Source organism: Armigeres subalbatus, chromosome 3 (genome assembly GCF_024139115.2).
Source record: "Armigeres subalbatus isolate Guangzhou_Male chromosome 3, GZ_Asu_2, whole genome shotgun sequence".
NCBI lineage: Eukaryota > Metazoa > Arthropoda > Insecta > Diptera > Culicidae > Armigeres > Armigeres subalbatus.
In genome coordinates this window covers 204,205,677-204,220,750 of record NC_085141.1, presented here as the reverse complement: position 1 = coordinate 204,220,750, position 15,074 = coordinate 204,205,677, and the positions used below count along the sequence as shown (strand labels likewise).

At 39.2% G+C, this 15,074-nt stretch overlaps 2 protein-coding genes across 8 annotated transcripts in view; both read right to left on the bottom strand.

Annotated features, from left to right (window-relative positions):
* Positions 1–6,655, bottom strand: part of LOC134227005 (transient receptor potential channel pyrexia-like) — a 32,728-nt gene extending 26,073 nt beyond the window's left edge. Inside the window, exon 1 of one of the 7 annotated variants that reach the window (XM_062708168.1) lies at positions 6,573–6,655. The gene's annotated coding sequence lies outside the window, so the exon portion shown is untranslated. Of the gene's footprint in view, positions 1–6,499 lie in introns of all 7 variants that reach the window. The other 6 variants (XM_062708167.1, XM_062708174.1, XM_062708169.1 and 3 more) reach the window with 6 other exon arrangements.
* Positions 1–15,074, bottom strand: part of LOC134227021 (small ribosomal subunit protein uS9m) — an 82,632-nt gene that overhangs the window by 47,018 nt on the left and 20,540 nt on the right. The gene's annotated exons all lie outside the window — the stretch shown is intronic.

Here is a 15,074-nt window from a genome sequence, read left to right as displayed (position 1 = left end):
GACTGAAAACCTGTTTTAATCGAAAGATGCTTCTAATAATATATGAAATTTATGCATAAACAAATATGATTTTAATTAATTCAAATTCAACCCGGAACCGATCAGTGTCAAACAAATTAACTGAATTTTTAATTCCGGTTTAGAAGTTCTGCCCGATTTACAAAATGTACGGATGTAAATTTCTCGATATTCTTAAATTATGTTCTAATAATAGTAGCTACAGTTACATTATTGATACATAAAAGAATCATTCAGAAACCTCAAAATTAATAGGTGCGGAAGTTCTTAAAATTACTATCAATGAACAAATCAACAAAGCCACCTTAAAGGGGATGGAATTGAGACTTTTTCGTAATATGTTTGTTTTGACACTAAATATCGTTTTGATTCAAATCCCGAAAAAACTCATATTTTGAACATACATGTTTGTTTCGTATACTATTTCCAAATCCTAGTGAAATGGTAAATAATTCCTTAATCTTAAAGTCCTAAGTTTGAGGTCGACCTATCGATTTTAGCCATGTGTTGTGTTTTTGGTGCTGTTCGGAATTTAAAACAAAGTGTACGGAATTTGAGACGCGAAATCTCACTTCGCAAAACAAATTCAAAATAGGTAGGGAAATATGTATAAAATGCGCCGGTTGGGTAAAATGCGCCACCCCCTTTACTTGGTTTATATCCCAAATTTTGTCTCAAAATCGTAGGCAGCTGAAGCCAAAAAACATTTGTAAGCTGTCAAACAAGAAAATTCATTTTTTTGTTAAATATCTTGGCTGTGCATATGCACAGCATATGTTTCGAAATGGACAAATTGATATGAAATTTGCGAAAAAGAATCCACGTGTCTTGGAGGGACTCGAACCCTCACCCTCCTACTCTCTAGATAGGCGTGATAACCCCTACACAACAAGACCACTTAAAGGTCACGTTTGCGGAAAAGCCATCAGAATCCGAGTACCAACCTCCACCGCGGTTAGCTCTCTTTTTTGCAAATTGAATATCTTTCGGATGCTTGATTTGTCCAATCTCCACATGTGCTTTACTATTGTATACCCACAGCCAAGCGAGTGGATAAAATTGTTTTGTTGCAATATTGCTGGCTTTACATAGAAATTTTTGGACCATGTAATTAATGATATGTTAGATTATTCACCATTAAATAAGGTGATTAGCTTAGGGGGCGCATATTGACCGCATCTCCCCTAAAAGCTTAGTGCGATGAGGCTATTATTTTTAATCCAATTTGTAATCAGCGTAAAAGGATAAAATTTATTGTGATTTCACTAATTTTACAAAATTTAAAAATGTCAACGCCGGCAATCTTGATTGTAGTTTGCACTAAGATCAAGTTGGGAATCATCCCGCGTTGTATTTGTTTAGCGCGTGCTTCATATTTTCACAAATACATTCTCACGCTTTATTCTGAAGTGCGTTTCTGCCAATTAAATCGATTTTATTTTTCGAAAACTGAATTAATTATGCAATACATCTGTTATTGATAGTTAAGTAGTAAACAGTGAATGTTTGAAATTTGTTGTACACATAAAGAGGGAAAATGGACGACCCAAACCAGTAAGTACAAGTATAATGCATAATGAGTACATAATGAGATTAATTTATATTTTTGTTTTTTTAGCATGTCTAGTTATTGGACATACACTTTTTGGATGTAATCGTTGACCGATTTGCATGCAACAAGTTGCATTCGACGGGGAATCCTGTCTGTCCTTTTGTTTTCTATTGAAAATTGGTCAGATCGGACTATGGAATCAACATTTATGGCATTATTTTTCATAATGAACGAGTAAGGTACCACTGCCACTAGGGTGCATATAAATATATGCTCCATAAATCTTTATATCTTTATACATAAAAATGAATTTCTGTCTGTCTGAGCCTTATAGACTCGGAATCTACAGAACCGATCGACGTAAAAATTAGTATGCAGAGGTTTTTGGGGCCGGGGAAGATTCTTAACATGGTTTGAGTCCCCTCCCCGCTAAGGAAACGGGGGCTCCCATACAAATAAAACACAATTTTCTTCATTACTCGAAAATTAATCAAGCAAATGGAACCAAAAATACAGAAATTACTGCATAACTCGAGATCTAATCAGAGATTAAATCAATTTTAGGCAAAACGAGATTCGTCGGGTCTGCTAGTATATGCATATAAATGAATGCAATAAATTTTATCAATGGAAAAATTAAATCCATTCACACGAAGTGCAATTTTAGACCTTTGTTATGTGACTGTTTTCAATATCCTAATGCATGAGAAATGCGTCATCAATGCTAGGAGGATTAATCTGAGTTTTTTAGTGCCTCCTGGATATTAGAATAAATGATTTTTTTCCTTTTCTTCAATTTCAGGTGGTTTTCATTCTTTCTTCCTTATATTTAGCCGAGTTTTCAAGGGTGCTCAGTAGAGTGATTCGAATTTTGACTTTTTCAACGATGACATTTGCTGTTTTATTAATCCTCCTAAATTTTTAGCTAATTTGGATGTAACTAAACTGAGCACGTGAAGTTTGAAGATTGTATGGGAATTACTATAGGAATCGTCACTTAAGTAAAAGACCGTTCCATGTTGGGACCCATTAACTATTTAAATGTAATCGTCCCGATGACTCCCTTAGTCCCGATACATCCTTAGCCAGAGGACAGTTGTTGTTGCGAAGTGATCTGACTTTTGTAAGCAATTGATATTGATGTTATTCTTTTACGTGTTAAACAGAATTTACCACGAGTCAGTATTTCCCTAACAATTACAAGCATCGAATCATTACGCAACAAAGACGATCAGTTTTCCTAATGACCCACATCAGCTATCATTGCAAAACTTTCTTTGCTCAGTCTAGTTAGATCCAAATCAGCTATAAATTTAGGTGGATTCATGAAACAGTAAATGTCATCGTTTAAGCATAGCGAATCGAAAAAGTCAAAATTTGAATCACTCTTCCCCCAACTGAACAACTAAATTGAAATGTTCAAAAATGTAAAATTTGCGAATTTGTCAATAAAATTTCCCAAATCAACGAAATCAATATAACTGCTTCGCTAGTAGTAGCGTTATTCGTCTAGCTATCCATTGGTGTATTTATGTTGGAATAAGATCAACTAGCGTCAACGTTATAGACCAAAGACAAAAGGGTGCCCACTACCGAACCCCTTCACCTTTGGATTTCGGAGGTGCACAAGTGTTTTGTCTATTAATTCTTCAAATATTTCAATTGACGTATCAACCATATTATGGCATAAATCTGATCTTAAGTTCCAAATTAAATTATGCTTTCAAGTTATGTATATCTGTTTTCTATAATCATTTTGGAATATTTTGAACAAACTAATCGTCAACCCATAAGGCTATGATTCGATCGGATATAACATCAATTCGAGAAAAAATTCAATTTGTCGCTAATTAAAAACCACGAGGGCCAAATTGATTGAAAACTCTTTGTCTCAATCCTATTTTTAAAATTTAATTAGCTAACATTCAAGCCGAAAAAACAGCACACTCCAACAGATATTTTGCAGCATAAATCTAATTGGTTAGTTTGGCCTAGGGTGGTAGGTATTGGTCATTTTTGTTAAATACCGGTATTCGGTATTTGATGAAGTCAATACCGGTAATTGTGAAAATTTCAGTTTGTAAAAGTAAAACTTTTGATTTGAAGTTTTGGAAGAAAAACATTATTTGTTGACAAACTTCAAATGTTAAAATCATTGCTTGTTGAGCTGAGCAAAGCGAAACTTAAGTGGACATTACATACTGAGCGACTCATCTCCCAATTCACATTGGATTTTGTTAGCAATGTTGCCAACAATTGAGAATGCCCTCTCTGGTTCAACCGAAGTAGGACGAATGGTTCCAAGATCGTCGAAATTTAGTGCCAAATACTTGCCCTTTCCGAATCATAGTAGGAGAATTCCTTACGGATTGTATGCAAGGATCCTGGCGTCAACGTATTTGCCACCAGGAACGGTACAGTCTCTTCACAAGGTTTTCTTCAACCGATAAACCAGAAAAATATCCATCTTCTTCGTACCGATCGTCAGGTATGGTCGTTGTCTCAGTTTCAACAATTGTATCAGAAATGATTAGACGCTTAAAGATTTCATACGCTTGCTTAATCAAAGTAGCTCTGGATGCCTCGTAAAAAATGCCAAAATCGTTTAAAAAAAAACAATGTTCATTGAAGAAAAAGTCATTCGCAGTTTGATAGATGGCGAAGAGAATGAAGCATCATACCTGTTGACGATGTTGATCGATTTTTTATATTTTTATATTTTTATATTTTTTTTATATTTTTATTTTTATATTTTTTTCCTGTTTATATGGGACTGATATGCGATTACAGGCAGTTGAGCTGATATAAGTAGATGAAAGTTATTCGAGATTTTTAATACTGACAGCAAAATTGGAAATACCGAAAATACCGGTATTGTCCGTCTCTAATACTGGTATTTTCGGTACCCAGAATTTGCCAGTAATACCCGTGTTACCGGTTTCGGTACTACCGGTTAGACCACTTGGCCGTAATGGTTACGGTGGCCACGGTAGAAGTTGACCAGCAGGATGCCATAGACAGACAGAAACGACTGTAAGGTATGTTGATTGTTGAAAAAAATGCACAATATGAGGTTTTGTCCACGATATAAAGAATGGTTGCATTATCATTCCGCTGTTCATATCGGAGCGACAGGGTATGCGGAAATCGTTCGATTCTGCCACCTAAAAAGACAATACCCAGGAGTTTTTTTTCTTAATGGCCCACACCAAAAAGATCTTTTTGTATGAGCCCCCTGACAGTGGACTCTTCAAGGACAGAAAAATAAACAATTATAAACATGAAATATTTGTGTGTGCGTGAACATGGTGAACGTAAAGAAAAATAAGTATTTAGATTAATAAAAATCTTATCAATAACTATACTTTAAATATGATGAGATTGCTATTCGGAGATTACTCTGGCAATAATATAGGTTTAAAATGAACTGATATTAGCTCTGTATTTGGATTGCATCATCCATTGACCATATATCGAGAGAAGTGCGTCATCGGATGTGCTACCTACCGTAGTTTTCCATGGAGTCTCAAGACTTCAATATATGAGCAGGCCCGAATAAATGAAGGAGCGAAAAATTTTGGACCGCGAAATAAAGAAATATTAAAACTGAAAGATACAGCTAGCCAATCTTTAGAGGTAATAATTGCCAGTCGTTAGAACAAGGGACTATATAGCAAATAGTTTTAATGATTAGCCAGAAGTAGTGGGATCTAAAATTGAGCAGAACTGGATGCAAAAGTTGACAGGGCGAGATGCAAAGATGGCCAGTTGCGAATATCAATGCGTTTGATCTGTGATCCGCGAAGATGACTCTCACAAATGGGCCCTATATCGTACCTATCAACGCATTGCTTCCAATCCGTAGGAAGTCACGCCATCTTTCGTCTTAGAAAATGCCAACAATGCCGACTGGGATCGAACTAAGGCCCACTGGGATGATAGACAGTCACGCTTATCACTCAACTAAACACTTTTTCATCCGATGATAGCTGTATTTTGCACCCTAACTTGTTTCAATAACGAAAAGCTATATTCGAAACATATAGCTGTTGTGTCAAAATTATGAAACTATTGAAAACAATCTAGTAAATATTGATTTACAATTTTAAAAACATGGTCTTCCACCAAATAACTTTTGTGGTAGTATTTTTATCAAAGATGATTCCTTGCTATCGAGATCTTGAAAAAAAAAGTCGTGGTGTGGGGGCTTAAATCCGTGATTTTTGGCTCAACATTTGAAAGCAACACGACTGGGATGGCAAATCGGTATAACAATAAATATCCATTAAATCCAATGAAGTAAAACAATGGAAATAAAAATTAAATATTTTTGAAGCATATTACTAGGATATCTTGAAATCTTCCGAAATATGACGGAAAATTTACTGGTTCATACTTCGTAAAAAAAATGACTAATTATTGAAAACTATTTGTTTACTGAGAGAAGCATAATATTTGAGGAGCGATGCGTCAACAAAGGAAATCTATACCATATTTCAGATTCTAATTATATTTTAATTATATAGAAAATCTTAAATATTATGTCAATGCTACATGATTCATTATCAAATTTTTCCAGACTCCACACCACGTCACCCAACTGAAATACGTTTTAAATCTGCGGTAAACTTGAACTTCGTTGGATGATGTCAAAACGCAAAATAGTTCATAAACTGGGCAGTCGACCGGATTCCTGCATCTGCATCTCCGTCCCACAACAGAAGCAGCAACTTAAACCAGTTAATTGAACCAAACAATCAGGCCGTAATCCACTGAATTGAAGATCCACGCGTAAATGAGGCAATAAAGAAATCACGTTTTAATCCACGTATATCTTCAAAAAATCACTAGAGCAAGATTTGTTTACTGATAAAGTTGTCTTATTCGCAAATCCAGTTCCTTCTTATCGCAAATTATGCTCTATTTCACCACACAGAACAGCCTCCACCATGCTCGCAGGGACGATGATTGCAATGCAGTTCAGTGATAATTTAGGAGGAACCTTAGGTAAGTATGCACTTAAGTGACCGATTCAGCACGCGACACACGCGGACGCAGATCAACATATTAACGGCTCGAGGAACGCAGATAAACTAAACGTCTCTGAGCGAGCAGACTCAATTTTTGAAACCATAACAATCCAGTCAGTGTCGCGGCGTACACACGTTCGTCTGAGCGCGGCGGGTGTGTAGGGAGACACACAAGCATAAACACCGTTAGCAGGTGTGATTTAATTCAGACTAGTTTTGAGGTTTTTGCCGGTCTGCAACAAGCTATGGAATGTACAATGGTAAGAGAAGAGTTAATAGCAGTATACACATTTTTTGTGGAAAAGAATTAATCTGCCTATCCTTTTGTTATTTTAAAGGTGCCACAATTTTTGTCATGGTTTACTCTTCATGCATTGAGATGAATTTGTGTGTTGTGTAGACTGGAAAAATAATAATTAGCAATATGATTGGCCTTTCTCGTACATTATGGTTTTTTTTAAATAGTACCTACACCTGATTAAAATATATATTTCAACGTAAATGTAAATTTTCAGTGAATGTAGTTATCAATGTTTATGTTAATAAATATCATGATAAAAAGTAACTTTAAGCCAATTTACATACATTAAATTTTCTTTCTCATATTTAACACGATAATTATTATAATAAAAGACGTAATCTAAATAGGCTATAAGACGGTTAACTATTCTATTGCGTCGCATGTAGTACATTTTCGAAAAAATAAGCAATTAATCATGCCCATAAAACGTGTCGCTATTGAAAACCACTCATCTGTTTCTGCTTGCAAGAACGTGCGGAAAGCACGTCATGTTACGGTAGGATCAGCGCGGCGCGCCGACACCGCAGGCTGGGCGCTCAAAATTTACCGTTCGTTCGATTGACCACCATGGGAACAAGAGGGCACACACATCGGCCCGTTGACAAACAATCAGAGACCACATCAAAACGACAGACCAAGTCATACCACACACTGATAATTCCAACATAAAGAGACAACATTTCAGTTTGATGACACAATGGATTAAGATTCTAATAAAAGAGTAAAATTTGTTGGAAACTATCAATTTAATTTAGCCAACAATAAGATCCAATCTGCAGCGCACATGAATATAAGTCGTTTGCGCAAACACATATGCGAAGAGGTAAGAGTGCACGATCCGGACATAGTCAGAATCTCAATGTAATGATCATTATATGTAGCTAGCTACAGAAGTAGGTAACTGTGTAGAATGCACCGAAAACGTCGCAGAGTAATCTCGAAAGATGTGCTTTTATGTCTTCCCCTCACAGATGACATCCCCTGCTGTAGATGCTATCTGTTGCGCTAAAATAACCATAATCTTTATGATTGGGACTCTAAATATATTAGGACATTTTCTGCAAAGCATAGGTATAATTAATGCGACAAACATTACAAAACAGCTAAATACTGATAACGAAAGAAACAAGTTATCGTATGATTATTTTTGCCTGGTTCGGCTCACTTCTCGGTCCGATAGACGGCATCTTTCGGATAGGAAATGTTTTTGAAATGAATAAAGACAAGAGAGGATATGATTCCATCCTACAATTAATTGCTAGGACTAGGATGAAAAATCTTCGTAACACAGAGAAGAATAAGAATCCTTTTGCTAATAAAAAAGAAAATGCTGAATATTCGAGCATATTAGCATTGATAGGGATTGAGCAATTTTTCTTGTATACTGTTGCGTGGAAAATAAAATAAGCCATCAACATCAAACTTAGGGGGCAGCAGGGACTATGTCCAAGGGCTTGACGATCCCTCCCCAGGCCATCTGCGAGTTGTGGCGCCTGCCTAGGATGTGGTGGGGTTTGACAGTGGGCCCTGTTAAACCTCTATAAAAAGCTGCATGTATCCGCAAGTAGGCTCCGCCAAAGCGACCGTGTGCCGCTCAAAGCGCACAAGCCCAAGTCCTGGTGTTAGGTGGGACGCTAAACAGCGCTCACACGACGGCCCTCCGACAAGACAGGAGGTTTGCGCAGGCCCAATAAGCCGCCTTTAAAAACAACTATTACGAACGACATAGAAGATAATACGACTCGATACAATCGGCAACGACCTAGGCGACGAATAAAGGATCACGATTGGAAGCTTGGAACATGGAACTGCAAGTCGCTAGGCTTCGCAGGTTGCGACAGGATAATCTACGATGAATTACATCCCCGTAACTTCGATGTCGTAGCGCTGCAGGAAATCTACTGGACAGGACAGAAAGTGTGGAAAAGCGGGCATCGAGCGGCTACCTTCTACCAAAGCTGTGGCACCACCAACGAGCTGGGAACCGGCTTCATAGTGCTGGGAAAGATGCGCCAACGCGTGATTGGGTGGCAGCCAATCAACGCACGGATGTGCAAGCTGAGGATAAAAGGCCGTTTCTTCAACTATAGCATCATCAACGTGCACTGCCCACACGAAGGGAGATCCGACGACGAGAAAGAAGCGTTCTATGCGCAGCTGGAGCAGACATACGATGGATCACCACTGCGGGACGTCAAAATCGTCATCGGTGACATGAACGCTCAGGTAGGAAGGGAGGAAATGTATAGACCGGTCATCGGACCGGATAGTCTGCATACCGTATCGAACGACAACGGCCAACGATGCATAAACTTTGCAGCCTCCCGCGGAATGGTAGTCCGAAGCACTTTCTTCCCCCGCAAGAATATCCACAAGGCCACATGGAAATCACCTAATCAAGTAACGGAAAACCAAATCGACCACGTTCTAATCGACGGTAAATTCTTCTCCGACATCACGAACATACGCACTTACCGCAGTGCGAATATTGAATCCGACCACTACCTTGTCGCAGTATGTCTGCGCTCAAAACTCTCGACGGTGATCAACACGCGTCGGAGTCGTCCGCCGCGATTTAACATTGGGCGGTTACAAGACGGTAGACTAGCCCAAGACTACGCGCAGCAGCTGGAAGTGGCATTCCCAACGGAAGAGCAGCTAGGCGCAGCATCTCTTGAAGATGGCTGGAAAGATATTCGATCCGCCATTGGAAGCACCGCAACCGCTGCACTAGGCACGGTGGCTCCGGATCAGAGAAACGACAGAGTTAGTTGAGGAAAAGAATGCAGCATGGGCGAGATTGCTGCAACACCGCACGAGGGCGAACGAGGCACGATACAAACAGGCGCGGAACAGACAAAACTCGATTTTCCGGAGGAAAAAGCGCCAGCAGGAAGATCGAGACCGTGAAGAGACGGAGGAACTGTACCGCGCTAATAACGCACGAAAGTTCTATGAGAAGTTGAACCGTTCACGTAAGGGCCACGTGCTGCAGCCCGATATGTGTAAGGACATAAACGGGAACCTTCTTACGAACGAGCGTGAGGTGATCCAAAGGTGGCGGCAGCACTACGAAGAGCACCTGAATGGCGATATGGCAGACAACGGTGGCGGTAAGGTAATGAACCTAGGAGCACGCGCGCAGGACATGCGACTTCCGGCTCCGAATCTCCAGGAAATCCAGGAGGAGATCGGCCGGCTGAAAAACAACAAAGCCCCTGGAGTTGACCAACTACCAGGAGAGCTGTTTAAACACGGTGGTGAAGCACTTGCTAAAGCGCTGCACTGGGTGATTACCAAGGTTTGGGAGGATGAGGTTCTGCCGCAGGAGTGGATGGAAGGTGTGGTGTGTCCCATCTACAAAAAGAGCGATAAGCTGGAATGTAGCAACTACCGCGCAATCACATTGCTGAACGCCACCTACAAGGTACTCTCCCAAATTTTATGCCGCCGACTAACACCAATTGCAAGAGAGTTCGTGGGGCAGTACCAGGCGGGATTTATGGGTGAACGCTCTACCACAGACCATGTGTTCGCCATACGTCAGGTATTGCAGAAATGCCGCGAATACAACGTGCCCACACATCATCTATTTATCGACTTCAAAGCCGCATATGATACAATCGATCGGGACCAGCTATGGCAGCTAATGCAAAAAAAAACGGATTTCCGGATAAACTGATACGGTTGATCAAGGCGACGATGGATCGGGTGATGTGCGTAGTTCGGGTTTCAGGGGCATTCTCGAGTCCCTTCGAAACGCGCAGAGGGTTACGGCAAGGTGATGGTCTTTCGTGTCTGCTATTCAACATCGCTTTGGAAGGAGTAATACGAAGGGCAGGGATTGACACGAGTGGTACCATTTTCACGAAGTCCGTCCAGTTATTTGGTTTCGCCGACGACATTGATATCATGGCACGTAACTTTGAGAGGATGGAGGAAGCCTACATCAGACTGAAAAGCGAAGCTAAACGGATTGGACTAGTCATCAACACGTCGAAGGCGAAGTACATGATAGGAAGAGGCTCAAGAGAGGTCAATGTGAGCCACCCGCCACGAGTTTCTATCGGTGGTGACGAAATCGAGGTGGTTGAAGAATTCGTGTACTTGGGCTCACTGGTGACCGCCGATAACGTGGCTGGAAATCGTACGTACTTTGGACTCCGCAAGACGCTCCGATCGAATAGAGTTCGCCGCCGTACCAAACTGACTATCTACAAAACGCTTATAAGACCGGTAGTTCTCTACGGACACGAGACCTGGACGATGCTCGTGGAGGACCAACGCGCACTGGGAGTTTTCGAAAGGAAAGTGTTGCGTACCATCTATGGTGGGGTGCAGATGGCGGACGGTACGTGGAGGAGGCGAATGAACCACGAGTGGCATCAGCTGTTGGGAGAACCATCTATCGTTCACATCGCGAAAATCGGAAGACTGCGGTGGGCTGGGCACGTAGCCAGAATGTCGGACAGTAAAAAAAAAAAAAGGTAAAGAGGGATCCTATACAAATGAAACACATTTCTGCATAACTCGGGAACTGATCAAGCAAATGGAACCAAATTTGGCATAAGGAGGATTTTGAAAACAAGAAATGTTTCTATAATGATTTTAGACCTCATTGGGGTAGGGGTTCTCATACAAATGAAACATACATTTCTTCATAACTCGGGAACTGATCAAGCAAATGAAACCAAACATGGCATGAGGAGGTTTTTGAAGGCAAGAAATGTTTCTATGATGGTTCGAGATCACTCCGCTCTATAGGGGGGGGGGTATGCTATAGAAAAATAACGTGTCTATAATTTCGCTTTGTATGCGTTACGTAGGCGTGTTACATATTAATCTATCAATAAATCTATTGAATTATGAAATAAAATGTATGGTATTTGGAACAAATTCACTTTAACATTGAAAATATAATTATAACAAATGATATGATATGGAAATATGACTATTTTTCTGATTTGTTTCAAAGAAACAATTGATATTAATTAAGGAGCATATAGAAGCATGTACAAAAGAATTTTCTCAGAAAAGCAAAAACGTAAAAATTTAAAGGGATTTCAAAAATTTCTTCAGTGGAAGCTAGATAGCAAATGTGAGCATGTTTTGAGACACTAATAGGACACTTATATGCATGTATGTGTGCGTATGTGAGTAAATTCTGAAATTTACGAGGGGCGATTCACTACTATCGAATGATGAATCAAAAATACGCGAATAAAAATAATACATAAAAATACAAATAATGCACAGAAATACAAATATTGCATAAACATACAAATAGTACAAATAAATACACATCATTACACGAAAAATTCAAACATCATATTTTAATGCAAATAATGCAAAAAATATAATCAAACGCATCTAATTACGAGTACAATCGGCATTACGCGAGAAAACGCACATCACCGAGCAAAGAAAATGAAAGTTTGGTAGCTGTTCGAGAGATTCCCTTTCATTTTCGCTTCATTAATTTCAAACCAATATTTGCTTCACACTTTGAGGATCTGCTAGTCCCTTGCATTTCAAATAAACCACGTTAAGGATCAGGTGCAGTTCGCCGATTTGACGGATATCAACATCTGAGATTCAAAATGTCAACAACATTGCATATGCGACTGTCGGATTTTTACCGATCACAAATATCGGTGCATCGCAAGGGGGTTTCATATTGACCATATTAGTTCGGTGAACATATTCAGGACTTCGATCTCGCTCCTCGATTTTCAATGAATTATTGGCAGTGGCTGATTTTCTACTCGCCGCAGTCACATCCAGGCGCTATAGTATATGCGCAAAATAGCCAGCAAGAGTTAACCGCCAGAAATTTGTATGGCGAAAGTCATCTAACGCGGGTTTTCTCAAAATAAGAAACTTTTCATGAAAAACTATTTGGTACCGATTATGTAGGAAGGTGTCCGCTACCATGCCCACCAAATATTTTTTTGATGAAAGTGTTTAATTTTGAGAAATCGAACCTTAGATGCCTTTCGCCATACTGATTTCAGAAAGTTAACTCCTAGTGTGCCGCTGTAAGCACGCTCAAAGCAGGCGATTCATTACTTTCAACTGCAGATAATTAAATAAATAAATGTTATGAGCTTTTCAATTGAAAAAATGCAAAAAAGCCAGCTAGCTAGCGGGTTTCTGTGATTTAAATATTGTCCGCATACATCCAACTAGCCAAGGACAGTGATTCATGCTTTCAAACATAACTTCTTGTATAACAACGCAATATTCGAATCCGTAACAAGCCGACCCGGGGCCACGGCCCACCGCCAACCCCCCCCCCCCCCCCATAAATCCGGCCCTCCGACCTCCAATGATCGTGAATTATTTCCTCAGCACTGACCGGGCCACCACATATTACTAAATAGATTTTACCGATGATGGACTATGAGATATTCGCATGATTGTGCTGGTCATTAGGAGGAAAATCAGTTGTTTGGAATAGTTCAAGCCCAAGTTTTCCCCTCAGTGAAGCCTCTTACTCCTGTCGGGAACATTTTCAAGATGAAGTCCTGTCAAATGAGACTGCTTGGGCGTACTTGACGTTTCTCGGACTACTCCAAACAGCATTCTAAGCCTCGTTATAAACATCTCAGTATTGCTTGAATTTCAAATGTAATTTGCAAATTCATTAAAAAAAACCCAGATTAATCCACCTAGCGTTGGTGGTGCCTTTCTCGCATTTAGTTAAGACACCAACCTTATATGGGGTTGTTATGGTCTGATGTACCATTTTCTTCATAACTTTTTAACGCAATGACCGATCGTTATAAAATTCAATAGTGATCAACAAGGCTTTGTCCCCTGTCGAATGTAACTTGTTGCGAGAAAATCGGTTAAGGATTACTATACGAAAAGTTGCCTAATGTTTTATATAGCTTTTGTGCACACACATACACACATACATACACACGGACAGACAGACATGTGCTCAGCTCGTCGAGCTGAGTCGATTGGTATATAATACTATGCGTCTCAGAGGCTTCTTTAAAAAGTTCGTTTTGGGAGTGAAATGATAGCCTTTCGGTACAACTTAGTTGTACGAGAAAGGCAAAAACATCTGGAACCGAGTTTGGAACTGTAATAACAAATAAATTATAGAATAACATGGAATAGCAAATGATATTTTGAAACGCATTTTCAGCCGAAAATTAAGCGTAAACAATGAAACGTCAAAACATACGAACAGTTGATTTCAATACATTTATTCGATAAAAATACTAAATTACACGGAGAAATACATTAATTCCCAAAATTACAATATTGCATACAATACATATAAAGTGCACAAAAAATACATCAATACGTGATCAAATACGTTGGCCTGAATCGAAAATACACAAGTGAATCTTCCCTAGGAAATTTACTAACATATAAATCTCACTCATTTTTAGGGCATTAAACAAGATTAGTATTACACACTTAGCCATCCATAAGGCGAAATATATGTTATTATTGAACGCTATGGAGTTTCTTTGAGATCAATGACTGATTTAGTTAGTTCTGGATTAATTAATATCGAGGTCTCTGGAAACTACGAGTATATGCATATGCTATCAGCGTTACAATAGTTACTAACCATGTTACAATAGCTATTTAATCCGACGAGCGCCTGATAGATAGGTAGCATGACGTACAGTGCGTATTCGTTCATTTTGTTGTTACTCAACCCATGAAATCCGCCTTTTGGTACGCTGTTTGTCACTTCATGCGTTCAATCGCCGTGGGAAGTTGAGTACTTTTATCTCGTTTTAAATACTGGTGTCTGATAATATTCCCTTCTTACGACTAAGGAAGGGCCAAAATCGCACTGTAGGTGGATTAATCTGGGTTTTTTTCATAGAAAAATTGAAAAAAATTCTTATGATTTTATGATTTTGAAAAACATAGCCTCTTAGATTTTGGAAAAGTCTTACCATTCTGATTTATTTAATAGTAATTTTAAATTTTGATAGTTACATATTCATTAAGAGCTTTTGATGCCAACCAATTAGGCTTTCAGCGATCGTGTACGTACACGCACGTTTCACTCACACTTTTACTCGGTTTGTTTGCAACCACGAGCAGCTGTCACGGCAAAATTAAATGGGATTGTTTGCAACCACGAACCTGCGTTCGTGTTGATGAGAAATGTCGGCGAGACCCTAATACTTGAATT